The 14,624-nt window shown below is 35.6% G+C and overlaps 1 protein-coding gene across 4 annotated transcripts in view; it reads left to right on the top strand.

The window, feature by feature from the left end:
• Positions 1-14,624, top strand: part of LOC143255199 (protein TANC2-like) — a 113,800-nt gene that overhangs the window by 13,330 nt on the left and 85,846 nt on the right. The window lies entirely within an intron of this gene.

Here is a 14,624-nt window from a genome sequence, read left to right as displayed (position 1 = left end):
CAGAAATACCTTATTAACAGTTTAATCAAAACTGAATGTTTTCCAGCCTTGGAATTTTCCCTATTTCTGTTCGCTACATTACTAACAAAAAGACTCGTGTATTATATATTGTATACGGTTAATAATTAAAGACTTATGCTGGTCAATATATTTGTTTGAAAGATTTTTGCAGTCGGGACCCGCTGAAGTCAGCCGTACTTAAAATATACGTATATAAAAATGTTAATTAGTAATTAGAATGTATGTGGAAGCGGTCTACCATATGTGTACACTTTTCATTGTTCCTGGAAAGAACCACACAACAAGGTTCTCATATTCAGTCTCCCCCGATGACTCAGCACCAAATCTGAGGGCTTGTACTGCCACAAATTGGCTTCGACGATGGTGGTGAGCAGCGAAAATAAACCATTATGTAGCTTTGTGTTTAATAATCAAGAGGGAATCCTCAATAGCCGCAGTACTTGAAATTCTTTTAGGAAAGATTAGTGTACATTAATCTGTGAGAACTTTGTTACCCTTTCTTTAGCAATATTTCTGTGCGCGCATATCCGATTCAATTTTTATTACTCATCAGACTATTTACGAGCTTCCCCTCAAATTGAAGTTCTTTGAGACAGGATTATAATAAATCAATCTATGAGACCCTGAGGCATGATCAAAGAGATCAATCGAAAGGGTTTGACCACCTGAGTCCAAACTTGTAATTAGATGTCAATAAGTCAAGAGATAACGAAGCTGTGAACTAAAAGTTTGTATTTGGAAAAAGAAAAACAGAATCGTTTTATGAGCCGCTCAGCAGCGGCTAAAAAGTAGCGCAAAAAGCTGGTCGGTTGTTAACTATGTTTTAATTTCCGTTACCGTTTGAAAGTAAAAAAAATTAACACGCAATTAAAACACGTTTTCAAACCTAACCAGAATATTAACACAAGTGAAATTATGAATCTAAGGTATGTTTTGGATATTTTTGCACCTTTCTCAAAAATGCAATTTCTGTTTTAAACAATACTATTAATTTTTTCCAAAATATTTCATTCAAATGAAACACTAAAGATGAGTGTTACATTTCTTTTTTCTCTGTAAGCATGCTTGAATAGCACTAGTGAAATTCGCGAAATTAACTTTCCAGGCAATTAGTGAAATAAATAAAACTATGCTAGTTTAATAAACTGAGTAAGACACACACATAGAGGACATTTTAATAAGAAATGAATCTTTTAAATAAATAATTACATGTGAAATTTCAACAAAAGAACTTGATTTGGTTAATTTCAAATGAACCATTTAAATAAATAATTACAATTAAAGTTTCAATAAAAGAACTTGATTTAGTTGATTTCAAATTAATCATTTAAATAAATAATTTCATTTGAAATCTCAACAAAAGAACTCGATTTAGTTAATTTCAAATGAACCACTTAAATAAATAACTAGATTTTAAATCAAGATTTTTATTTCGAGAAAATGTTTGTAATTTAGTATTTTATTTAATTAATTATTCTTATCTTGCTGTTAAATGAATTAGAATATAATTTTATCTGAAGGCAGCTTGTCTAACAAGCAAATACATTGGGCACGTTTTAAAAGGATAGCTGTTTACATTACCTCCCAGAGAGGACCCCTGGCGGTTACAAGATTTCCAAAGCCAAATGACGCTAAGAGTGTGGGTTGTAACCTTCATTTAATAGCAAATGGTGAATCGCCATATTGGATACGGTTTGTTTGTCTAATACTATGCACGCTGTGTTGGTAAAATGTTTGATGGTATGTAACATCACAACTGTATAGCCAATAAGCAGCACGTGCTAACTAGAATAAACTTGGGATTGTAATTTCAATTATTCTCTGAGAATGAAGCATTCATGTATGAAGATAATGGGAAATGACGAAAACAAAACACTTAGCACAACAATCTGCTGAGAAACCGTTAGTAATTAACGCTTATCTCAGCTTCTCAAATAGACTATTTACAAGGAAATTCGATGAAAGTGTTACGTTGTTTACAACAGTAATACATCCAAATCAGGTCGGTTAAAATATGGGTGTTATTTAATTTATATCCTTTCGAATCACAGGATATCGCAAAGGTATATGAAAACTAATTATGCTGGGTTGGTTTGTATAGAATAACTGAATTTCTCCCAAGCTATACCCTTTTAATATAGTCGAATGGAAAGAAACAAGAACTGTTCACCTATTAGTTAAAGAGTTACATATCACGCCAGAATAAATGATTAATGCGCAAGTATTGCCTCAGTGAAGCTATTTTTCCTGACAACCACAGACGTCGCAGAGCGAAAATGTTTTGTTCAGCAAATAGTCATAACTCGTTTAGAAGAGCTCGTGTTCTTAGGGTTACCGAATCTCTGAAAAACAGAAACATAAGGGATATGAAATGCGAGTGGAGTGCAAAATGAGATTTAGCTCTCAGACAAAGTGTTTCGTGGTTTCTACATGTAGCAACAGATCTCAGACAATGCTACCAATGGTTTATCTGCTTTCCGAAGCTATAAAAGTCAAGGCTAGCCAACGTTCACTGCCTGAGTGCGCTGTTTGCTTACTGACGTCTCTCAGTGGGTAAACAAATGTACCTTTTACCCCCTGCTAATAAAACACGTAAAACCTTGTGCATCATTACGGATGTAAGAATGCTAATTACCAGGATGAATATAATAAAACTCATTTATTATTTTAGCTTAGGTAGCCCTTAAAACACCAATACTAAATAAAATCAACGATAGCATAGAAGCAAGAAAAAAAGGGATATATGAAACGCTGTAAAAAGGGATATATGGAACGCTGTATAAATATTTTGTTCGTAACAACTTAGCTCGTTAGGAAACTGCAGAGTATCTTTCCTTCTAAATTACAGGACGCCACAAAGCCGTATAGAAACCAATTACAAAATACGGCAGTCCGTAACAAATAACGCAATTTCATTCTATGCCGTTTTAAATAACTGAACATTGCTCACCTGAGGTTTATATTGCGCCGGTATATAAAAAAGGTTACGACGTACTTAAACAAATATTGTGACCCTAGTTTCCATTACAACCACAAAGACATCAGTAAATTAAAAAAAAAAGAGAAGCGTTTTAAACCAGTAGTCTATAATCCGTTTAGAACAGCTTGTGTCCTATGGAATGTCTGTGTCACTGATCAATACGAACTTAAGATGTCATATGTCGTTTTTTCTTTTCTTTTAGATATTCACCATTGCACTCGCATATAATAAATAAATGTTTCTTTGGTCAAAGATTCCAGCAGTTATGATGAATGTAGAGTCACGCATCAACTTACCCTATCCCCACCCTCTCAAGAAAAAAACACACCAAAAACTTCAGAAAAGCAATGTGTGTAATTATCTTTTCCGCCCTGCTTTTGTACCTGTGGGATGTCAATTATGCGTACTCTCTCCATGCACCATTGCTTCTGAGGACAAAACATGTCAAGTGATATTCTGAACTGAATTCTTACGCACTTGTGTTTAGGCACTAAACATGTAAATACGGTTTCGTTTTCTCACACATTTCTTTTTTCTGTCGTAAACTAAAGTTATGCGTGCAAATCTTTGTTTAATTTTTATTATCGATGTTTGTGCGATAGTTTTTAAATATTAAGGATTTTTATTAGTTTATTTGTTTTTGAATTTCGTGCAAAGCTACACCAGGGCTAACTGTGCTAGTCATCCCTAATTTAGCCCTTGAAGACAAGATTGAAGGCAGCTAGTCATCACCACCCACTGCCAACTTTTGGGCTACTCTTTCACCAACGAATAGTGGGGTGATCGTAATATTATAACGCCCCCACGGCTAATAGGGCGATCATGTTTGGTGTGATGTGAATTCGAGCCTGCGACCCTCTGATTATGATTCGAGCGCCTTAACCACCTGATCATGCCGGGCCAAGGATTCATGAAGAACAAACAGAGACTGGGTAGGATTTGAACCCGGACATTTACTTCTTCCGACACATTCTAATTTTATCGGACGGTGTGTCATCCTTCAATATTTCTGCAATGTAAAACTGTTTCTTTTGTGTTTTCAGTACCAAGCTACATTATTCAGGCTATCTGGGATTCGTTCCTCATGGGGATCGAACATGAAACCTTAATGCTATTGGCCTTCAATTTCATCACTGAGCTACTGGGAGGTTTAATGCAGTACAATAAATGTTTTGTTGACCCACATAATTTTGACAATAATATTATATTATATTATATATTATATAATATAATATATATATATATATATATATATCACTAAAATATTTTAGGTTGCAATGTTTGATGTTTATTGTAGCAATAACACAAAATAAGCTGTCCGATTTACGGACTTGCGATGATTATATCCGTAGTTGAAATCCCATTGCATTAAAACAACGACTAAACAATTAGTTTGTGTATTTCTAAAAGCAAATTCACATGGGGTGATCTGTGTGTACTTAGGGGAATCAAACGACTGAGTTTGTAAATCCGTACAGTTATCGCTGTCCCAACCTGGGACAAAAAATAACTTTGATAGTCACTGTAAACTGTATAATTTATTCAAACCTGTTAATTATGAAACCAGATTCAGACGACTGATCGAAAACGTCTGACATTTCTTTGCGCCCTTATCCACACTTACGTTTCACCGTTTCGAACGCTGTGTAACTCTTGAAAACGATTCTCGCCCTTTCTTAACAAACAATAAACAAATATCGTGTTCATTTTATTACCAGAACATACTTCCAAGAAAAAGAACATAACATTATTGACCACAAACATCCCTACTACATGGATCTAATAACCTGCGTTCACTTTGAACAAGCCATAAATTTTCTCATTTTAAAGTATGCAGTTTGATTGTTATCCATAGCTTTTGCAAATATTGTGCAACCGTTTACATCATTTAGAGGTGAATCTAGAATACGATTTAAAACATAGAGTCCCCCCTTCCAAGAAGGGGGGATTTCCGCTTTAACTTATATATTTAGATTTCTTGAGTTTGAATTTCGCGAAAAGCTACACGAGGGCTATTTGCGTTAAGCGTAACACTATAGCACCCCAACGGCTGAAAGAGCGAGCATGTTTAGTGCGACTGGGGTTCGAACCCGCGACCCTTAGATTAGGAGTCGAGTGTTTAACCAGCTGACCATCTCGGGCCGTGTAGTTAGATATTACGATTATGTGTACTCGTACTGAACCGATGTCTCATGTTCTTGAACAAAACAAACTTGAATACTACGTCTATGTATATGTGTTTATGTGTGTGTATGTAAAATATTATCGTGTTATCTTGTTGTAGTACAAACATCCTTTCGATTATATGACTGCACACAAAATTTAGGACGTCATTACGTCCCTAACCTTAATATTTGATTGTTACTACGTCTTACGAGCGTCCTTAACCTAAACATTTGATTGTTACTACGTCTTACGGCTGTTTTCAAAAATTCAAAAACATGTTTAACATCCAGATATATATTTTTTTCCCTTTATACAACACTAGCATCTTTATTTTTTGTAACATTACGATGGTGCGCATTAATACTTAAGTACCTCTTTACCTTGAGCAAGCTAAGCAACGAAGACATATAGTCAAGGTTTAGTTCTTTAGAAGATATCTAGGTTATCAGTAGCACATTACTTAAGAACGAGTGAACGCTTTAAAGATTTCAAATTAATGACATTTTGGCACGCACATAATTCCGTCTTTCAGTTTTTTATGTCACTAAAAAAAATAAACAATTCCAGAATTTATAAAAACTTAAGCCTCATTTTTCTTTCATTTTATATATACTGAGCCCGTGGGTCTCTTGTTTTGTAAGAAGTACTTTCGTTAACAGAGACTTTAATCCAAACTGACAGGGATTATTTATATTGTTTTAGAATTTCGCTCAAAGCTACGCGAGGGTTATCTGCAAAGGCGTCTCAAATTTAGCAGGGTAAGGCTAAAGGGACAACAACTACCCACCGCCAACTCTTAGGCTATTATTTCACCACCGAACAGTGGGATTGACCGTGACATAATAACGGCCCTACGCTGAAAGGGCGAGCATGTTTGGTGTGACGGAGATTCGAACTCGTGACCCTCAGATTACAAGTCGAGTCCTCTTTACCATTTGGCTATGCTCGACATGGGCTTGTTTATACAAATTTAAATACGTGTACTTCGTACTTCAACAAGAGTTGCGACGAACAATTTACTCGAATTTAAACTAATGAAAATATAAAACAGCTGTTTATATATTTTATAAATATAATCGTAATTTTACTTGATAAAGTTATCTGTTTCAGTCTTTGAACAAGCAGTTAGAACCTTTTCTACCTATTACGCTTTGTCTTTTTTTTTTGTAGTTCTGAAAATGGCCTAATGCTGGCAGACATACCCAACACCAACTGAGAAGTTGTTACTGGCCTGTTACCGATCGGAGACACTGATAAGTGTTTCCTGGTGGAAAAATGAGGGGTAGTGGTGAGGAGGGGGGGAGGAAAGGGGTGAGGGTGGAGCGAAAGATAAGAATCGAGCTTTTATACAAGGTGTTTGGGTATGGTTGTGTGCGATCCAACAGATTTCAGGTTAGCCGACAATGACTTGTCTGCTCTTTCATACCATAAAAGTCTAGGGTGGCTGGCTGATTGTGCTGTTTACTCAGTTGGTAAACAAAGATACCATTTAACTCCTGTTAATACAGCAGAACCCTATATGTTATTAGGATGTAGGGTTGGTAGTTAGTTATTGAGATGAATTTGTTAACGCCGAATTAGTAGCATTTTGTTCATTTTCAAAAGGCCTTAAGAGCTAATAAATCCAACTAAGGCATGAAATATATCAAAGTGGTGTATGTAAGATAATGCAAAAAGTATTGATTGGATAAATGTAGAAGATGTTGTTAATATTTTTAGAAAGATATTGATTTTAATTATTTTTATATATTTTTTCTATAAAGACATATTAAGGACGACCAATGAGACAATCGCACCGATCAAATATCATTTCTTAACCTCAAAATTACAAGAACCGATACACAATTTAAAACAGGAATCCACCGAAAAATCACCCATACTGGACTATACATTCCTTGGGACTCAGCACATGAAACAAAACAAAAATTCAACATACTAAGAAACCAAATAAACACAGCCATAAAACTATGCTCACCAGATAAAATTAACGATGAATTAGACAAAATAAAACAATACTTCATCAACATCAATAAGTTTCCTCCACAAACCGTAGAAAACATTATACGCACACACCTAGACAGAAAGCAAAATCATCTGATAAAAGTAAATATACCTCACGATTTAAGAAATCATGAAACCATATACTGCTGCATACCATATAATCCTGACATCAGCAGAAAATAACCAACATTTGGCAAAAACTAGCAACAAAATATGACATTCCAGTTAATACCAAATTTATTCAAAAACCAGGCACAAAACTAAGGTCTATACTATGTAAAAAACTACACTGACAAACACCACACCAACATTATTTATAAAATACAATGTGATAACTGCCACGACTTCTATATTGGAGAAACAAGTAGAAAAATGGAAACCAGATTCAAAGAACATAAAAAGTCACCTTCACACATTTTTGAATACTGCAAATCAAATAAACACAACATAACCTTAGAAACAAACGCAAAATTAAAGAAGTCTTACTTATTCAACAACTGAAGCCCAAAATAAACCAATAGAAAGGAACATCTTTATACCTATGTATGCAAAAACGTCTCGTTTGGGTTGAGAAAATATTTTACGTAGAAGAGCGAACAACGTTTCGACCTTCTTCGGTCATCGTCAGGTTCACAAAGAAAGGGTTTTACGTAAAAAATTTTCTCAACCCAAACGAGCCGTTTTTACATATATATTTTTCTGTAAAATAGTTATGTAACATTCATGACCTCTTTTTGGGTTTCACCAGTAATTTCTCGCAAAAAAACCGCTGTGGTCTCGCGAAAGATTGATATAGATAGTAATCTTGGAACGTTACGTGCTATTAAGAAATACGGGCACTCATGTTGTCCTCACGTTAACACTAACGAACAAAAGAAGCCGTTTGTGGAACGTTCTTCACTGGCGGCCTTCGGGACCAGTCGTGCTATTTGATCCATTCCAAGGCAACACAAGTATGTTTCAAAAGATTACCGAGTTCTTTCCACACTTAAGGTGATCCATAAGAGGAAAACTTGAACCTCAGTGTTTGTATTTATCTTAACATATGCATAACGTGACATCTCTAATATACTCAAAATAATGCTTTAATAATTTCCTTTCATTTAAAGGAATTTGGCAATTTTGCGATGTGGTTTTCCTTGACTTTAAGGAGATGAAAGAAAGTTTTAAATTTATTGTCTTAAAGTTTATCTTTACCTAGAAGATTAAGTTAATATTTGTTCTTCGTGTTTTAATGTGCCAAATAATACATATTGTTTTTTGTGTGTGTGTTTGCCATCATTACTCAGGCCAAAAACAAATCATTTAAACTTCCCCTAATTTGTACACCTCCATGATTCTTAGAGTCACAAAATCACACGTTTCGATTGAAAATATATGAAGTATTGCAATCTTTTAAGATTATGTTTTACTGTTCTTGCGTTTTTTCGTATGTTTTACAATATTCTGCACCTTTCATCATGCCATGCATTTATATTTGTGTTTTTTTTATTTAAGGTTCTAGTCGGATTTGCATAATCTTGGTCCTGGCCTGTTACATTTCTTTATTTCTGTTTCTGAATTGGACTTCGTTTCCACTTATCTTATTTTATAGAATGAGCAAATTTAATTGCATTTAGTCTTTTATTTCATGGCTCTCAGCTCGCAGTTTGAGGGTTGCGGGTTCGATTCCCTATCCCACTAAACATGCTCGCCTTTTGACGCATGGGGTCGATATATATGTTATTGTTAATGTCACTATTCGTTGGTAAAAGAGTAGCCCAAGAGTTGGCGGTGGGTGATGATGACTAGCTCTTTTCCTTCTAGTCTTCAATTCCTAAATTAGGGACGACTAGCTCAGGTAGTCCTCATGTAGCTTTGCACAAAATTCAAACCAAAACCAGACTTGTAAATTAGTATTCGTAACAAATACTACTAAGGCTCTCTGCTAAACAAAAGAAGGCAGACAGCCAATACCATCTTACCACCCATGGTAAGGGATTGACTGTCACTATTATAACTCACTCAAACTTAAAGTGCAGGGAATATACATTGTTTTGTTTTTTTTGCGGTATCGCACGGATTCAGATCCACTTCCGAAATCTGGAGTTCTATCACAGGTCCAATTCATGCTTTATGAAATTAGTGCAATCAAAATAAGTTAATAACACTTCTATCTTCAGTTTATCACAACTTTCTTGAGAAAATTTATATACATAGAAGATTAGTACTCAACGTCAAGTAAAATAAAACAAAATCAAAATGAATGAATGCATCTAAAAGAGCAAATCCAAACCATTGACTAATGGTTTGTTTTGAATTTCGCGCGAAGCTACACAAGGGCTATCTGCGTTAGCCGTCTCTAGTTTAGCAGTTTAAGACTAGAGGGAAGGCAGTTAGTCATCACCACCCACCGCCAACTCTTGGGCTACTCTTTTACCAACGAATAGTGGAATTGACTATCACTTATAACGCCCTCACGGCTGAAAGGGCAAGCATGTTTGGCGTGACGGGAATTCGAACCCGCGACCCTCGGACCACGAGTCAAATGCCTTAACCACGTAGTCGTGCTGAGCCTTTTGACTAATAATATTTTCTAATAAACAAAAATAAAAGATGACGCACAAATCAAAAGAATCCTCAGGGTACAGGCTGTGTGGAATATAAAATGTACCGTGGGTTTTGGAAGTGACTGTGACAGTAGGACCCGCATTTCGGTGGGAATACGCTGTCTATCAGTGAATTAAACATTAAACATTAAAGTTTAGTAAGCAAAGAGTTTGGAGGTAAAAAATAATTTATTTTTGTAAATGTCTTTAGTATCTTAAATTTGAAAAAAATAAAAGCAGCGCGAGGACTAAACAACCAGTCGGATAAACCCCAATCTTCTTGTGTAGATATCCCTAGTCTACAACTGGTCCCTAGAAGGAGTACTTGTCAACATAATCCATACTTCATCGGTTAATCATAACCGACTAATAGGCACTACTGTCACGATTTTAACGTCCCCAAAGCTGAAAGTGCTGAGCATATTCAGTGGCATAAACATATTCGAACCTTGGATATTTCGATCCTCAGCTCGAAGCGTTAAACTCTAGTCTTTCTGCCAGCCCGTAAAGTTCTTATCAATGTGCGCTAAAATATATTGAAGTCGGGATATATTTTATTCAAGAGGATTATCATGCATTTACGTACTTACTTTCAAATATAATAATAATAAAACATTATAAAAATTAATAAAACATAAGGATAATTTGCTAATTAAACCTCATCGGTGAACTCAGCAGATGGCCCGATGTGGCTTTGCTATAAGAAAACACACACACATTAATTAAACTAATTATTCATAGCTAGATAATTTTATGATTCTAAAATATTTATATTGATATTAAGCTTGCTTAAAATCCACTGGAATTTACTTTTGAACAAACGATTAGGAAAAAAAACAACGAATTGCTCTTTATTACCTGCGATGTTTAAAACTTCACTAAGATCAACAAATCAGAAAGGTGGACTCCACCAAGAAGTTAAATTGAAACAATTACTGCATACTTGTATATCTGATTGGAACACGTAACTGGTATATCATGTAAATATTATCATTTTTACTGTTTCTCTATTTATACTGTATCGTACTGAAACGAAGAACTAAAACTACGCATTATTCTTCACAGACCCATAACTTATAAAGAGACTTTGTTTCTCTTCAGATGTAGCTCTTCTGTGCTGTTTAACTTTACTTGTTTTTGTGAAAGTTTTTGAATAATATCGCTTAGTTTTGTTTCTTGGAAGAGATAAATTGGAAATTGCTTTGAGTTATACTAATCTTTAAATGTAAAGTTTACAGGACGACTTGACTGAATTACGAACGTACAATATTTCTCAAATGATTTTGTTATTGCTTTATCCAAATATTGTACATTTTTCACTGTTAAATTTGTGTTTAAAGTTTTCTTCGCAATCCATTCAAGCAGTTGCTGAGTTATTATTAATCAACTAAGGCCCAGCATGGCCAGGTGGGTTAAGGCGTTCGACTCGTAATCTGAGGGTCGCGGGTTCGAATCCCGGTCACACCAAACACACTCGCCCTTTCAGCCGTGGGAGCGTTATAAGTTACGGTCAATTCCACTATTTGTTGGTAAAATAGTAGCCCAAGAGTTGGCGGCGGGTGGTGATGACTAGGTGCCTTCCCTCTAGTCTTACACTGCTAAATTAGGGATAGCTAGCACAGGTAGCGCTCGAGTAGCTTGGTGCGAAATTCAAAAACAAACAAACAAACAATTAATCAACTGTGTTATACGTACGTTCGAAGGTCTCATTAATTGAACCACTTTCCAACTAATTATAGTTACGGATCTTGAACAAATTATAATTATCCATAAATTAACTTTACAAATTATATTTACCATCTTATGGACTGCTTACAATCTCTCTTTCATCACGAAATATAAAAATAAAACAATGCCTTTAACGATTCAGGTTTATGGCCTTATTTAGTTATTTCAAGTTTTCAAGGTTTTAAAATGGTGAGTGACGTATTTACTGGTGATTTTCTGTGGAAGTGTTAAAACTATCCTTCAGACAGGACAGATTCGTTGTTGTAACGTGCTCTGTATTTGAATTGTGTTCAGCATGTGGTTGTGATTAAATTTCTGTTAATTTAACAAAGATAATCGCTTCGTTTGATAGTCAACAAAGAAAGTGTAACACCGACGTCACCGTCATGTCGTGGATAGAATGCTGGTGAAACAAGACGCTCTCCTACACACTTCGTCAATGGGAAAGAAGAGAAACCCACTTAAGAACTGTTGCATACCCCACATTCTTGGCCAAATCACCTTGAGGCTCACCTCGAAATGTCCCTAGCGTGAGACTATCCACTATGTTGTGACTAGCGGGATGGTTGATGGGAATGGCGGGAACGCTAATTTCCTGTGGCAGAGAGCGACCTCGCAACGAGCGTTCTTAACGCGTTTGCCAACGTCCAAAGTGCAGTTCGTACACAGTTGTTGTTGTATAGCGGTAAGCCCACTCTACGGAATAGAGGAAACTGTTATACGTAAAATTCGCAATCTGAATACCCGCTATTCGAGCACACTGAAAACAAGTTTAAATATTCCTGCTGATCCTTCTTAAGTTATATATGTTTGTGACTTTAAACACAATCCATACTTAAACTCATTGGAGCTTTCATCTCATCCAAGAAAAAAATTAATTACTGAAAATAATTTGGAAGAAACTCGCATTTATCATTATATATCCTGAAAACTATCCGTATGATAGAAAAAATGGACATAGAATTACGGAATAAAAACAGACGTAAATATTATATACAAACAAGCTATATGGCGTTCTATCTTGCATTCAATTGTATGTAGAAAAGGTATGTTAATACGTACCAGTATAAGAAGCTAGATAAATACTCTCGAGCATGCAGCTTGTAAAAGAAACATTAATAATGTCAAAAGTTGCACACATTTCTGACACCAAATGGGGCTGACCACAGCCTATTATTTAACGTGCTGGACTGTGAACACGTGAGTCCACGTTCTTCTTCGCTCTGCGTCAAAATAGAGTCCCGCACATTAGAGGAGCAATCACGTGAGAGACAGTAAACTATAACGAAAGAGAAAACGTAAAACAGTGAATTATATTTGTGAGGGGAAGTAGTAAGCACTTATGTTTGTTTGTTTGTTTTTTAATTTAGCGCAAAGGTACAGGAGAGCTATCTGCGTTAGCCGTTCCTAATTTAACAGTGTAAGATTAACGGTGAGTCATCTAGTCATTACCACCCACCAACAACTCTTAGACTACCCTTTCACCAATGAATTGTGGGGTTGACGTAACGTTATAACGCCCACACGGCTGAAAGGGCGAGTATGTTTGGTGTAACGGGAATTCGAACCCGCAACCCTCAGATTACGAGTCAGTTGCCTTAACCACCTGGCCATGCCGGGCATTTTGAAAAGTCTTAAATGCCGTTTTTTAATGAATAAATACTAGGGCATGATTTTCATTTTATTCTGGAACGTATAGTAATTTGAAATGTAGGAGAAAAAAAAGACACTGTCATATGAAATTAAATATATAACTTACAACATCAATATATGATAACAGATTAGCCGGTTTCTATAATTTTATCTTGGTCACTTTTATTTTCTTCTATCGATACTTTTACGAGAAAACTTGAGTTTGGTTCGTTTTGAATTTCGCGCAAAGCTACACGAGGGCTATCTGCGTTAGTCGTCCCTAATTTTGCAATGTAAGACTAGAGGAAGGTAGCTAGTCATCACCACCCACTGCCAATCCCTTTGGCTACTCTTTTACGAACGAATAGTGGGATTGACGGTAACGTTATAACGCCCCCAAGGATGTAAGAGTGAGCATGTTTAGTGCGACGGGGATTCGAACCCGCGACCCTCAGATTATGAGTCGCACGCCTTAACCCACCTGGCCACGCCGGGCCATATTTTTCGTGCCATCGAGCAGTGATTAAACAGTGTATTGAATCATATATTAAACAACGTATTGATATATGGATTTATTTTGACGTAGGTGTAATAAGCAGGACGAACACTTGATTGCTTTAAGGTGTCGTGTTCCCTAGTAGCACAATCTGCGGACTCACACCACTAAAAACGGATACACAGATAGCTCATTGTGTAGCTTTGGGCTTAATTCTAAAAAAGAAAATAAATACAAAGATTTAAGGCGAAGCTCAAGTATTTAATACGTTATTGTCATCGATCTGAGAACTCATGAAACGATTTGTTTCCGCCATTTATCATTGTAACTAAAAGAACAAAATGTGTCAGTCAGTTTTTGCGCGAATGCGTACTAGCTTACATTGAAATCTGATATTCCTATTGGCTAACTGTCCGAGTAAAAATAAAGAAAAAAAGACGCTTAACACGCATTGTTTTATGCATGTGTAAAACTACGACATTTAAAACATTAAATTTAAAGGAAATTGCTGAAGTACCATAAACAAACATGTAAAAAACACCTTGAGGTAATTATTTACTTTTACGCAATACCGTTACCTCTCAAATTAAGTTCCAAATGTCTGAAGATCGACAATTGGGCCTAAAGTTTAAATACGCTTCATACGCTAAGCACGACTTTACCCTCTATATAATTTACACCAATTAGCTTAAATAGGTATTGCCATAATTTCATTAAGATCAGATGCTGTACAGCAAATATATTGGGAAACGAAATTGCAGGCCTTACATGATGAACAAGTGTGATTTATTCACATATACGTACAATGAATTGTAAAAAAAAAAAAAAAAACATGTCCACAGTTGATTTTTATGCTTGCTGATACCATAGTTTAAAAACTTTTCTATTTTAACATCGCGATATCAAGAATTCAATAAAAAATATATTAAGGTCCCAATCAAAGATGGAGTTTGTTCATTGTGAGAAAGTGTTTATACAAAAAAATGTTTTTACAGAGATATACTTCGTTCCT

This window comes from Tachypleus tridentatus, chromosome 7, assembly GCF_004210375.1.
Source record: "Tachypleus tridentatus isolate NWPU-2018 chromosome 7, ASM421037v1, whole genome shotgun sequence".
NCBI classification, from domain to species: domain Eukaryota; kingdom Metazoa; phylum Arthropoda; class Merostomata; order Xiphosura; family Limulidae; genus Tachypleus; species Tachypleus tridentatus.
The sequence above is the reverse complement of the archived record's forward strand: the minus strand, read 5'-3'. Positions and strand labels throughout refer to the sequence as shown.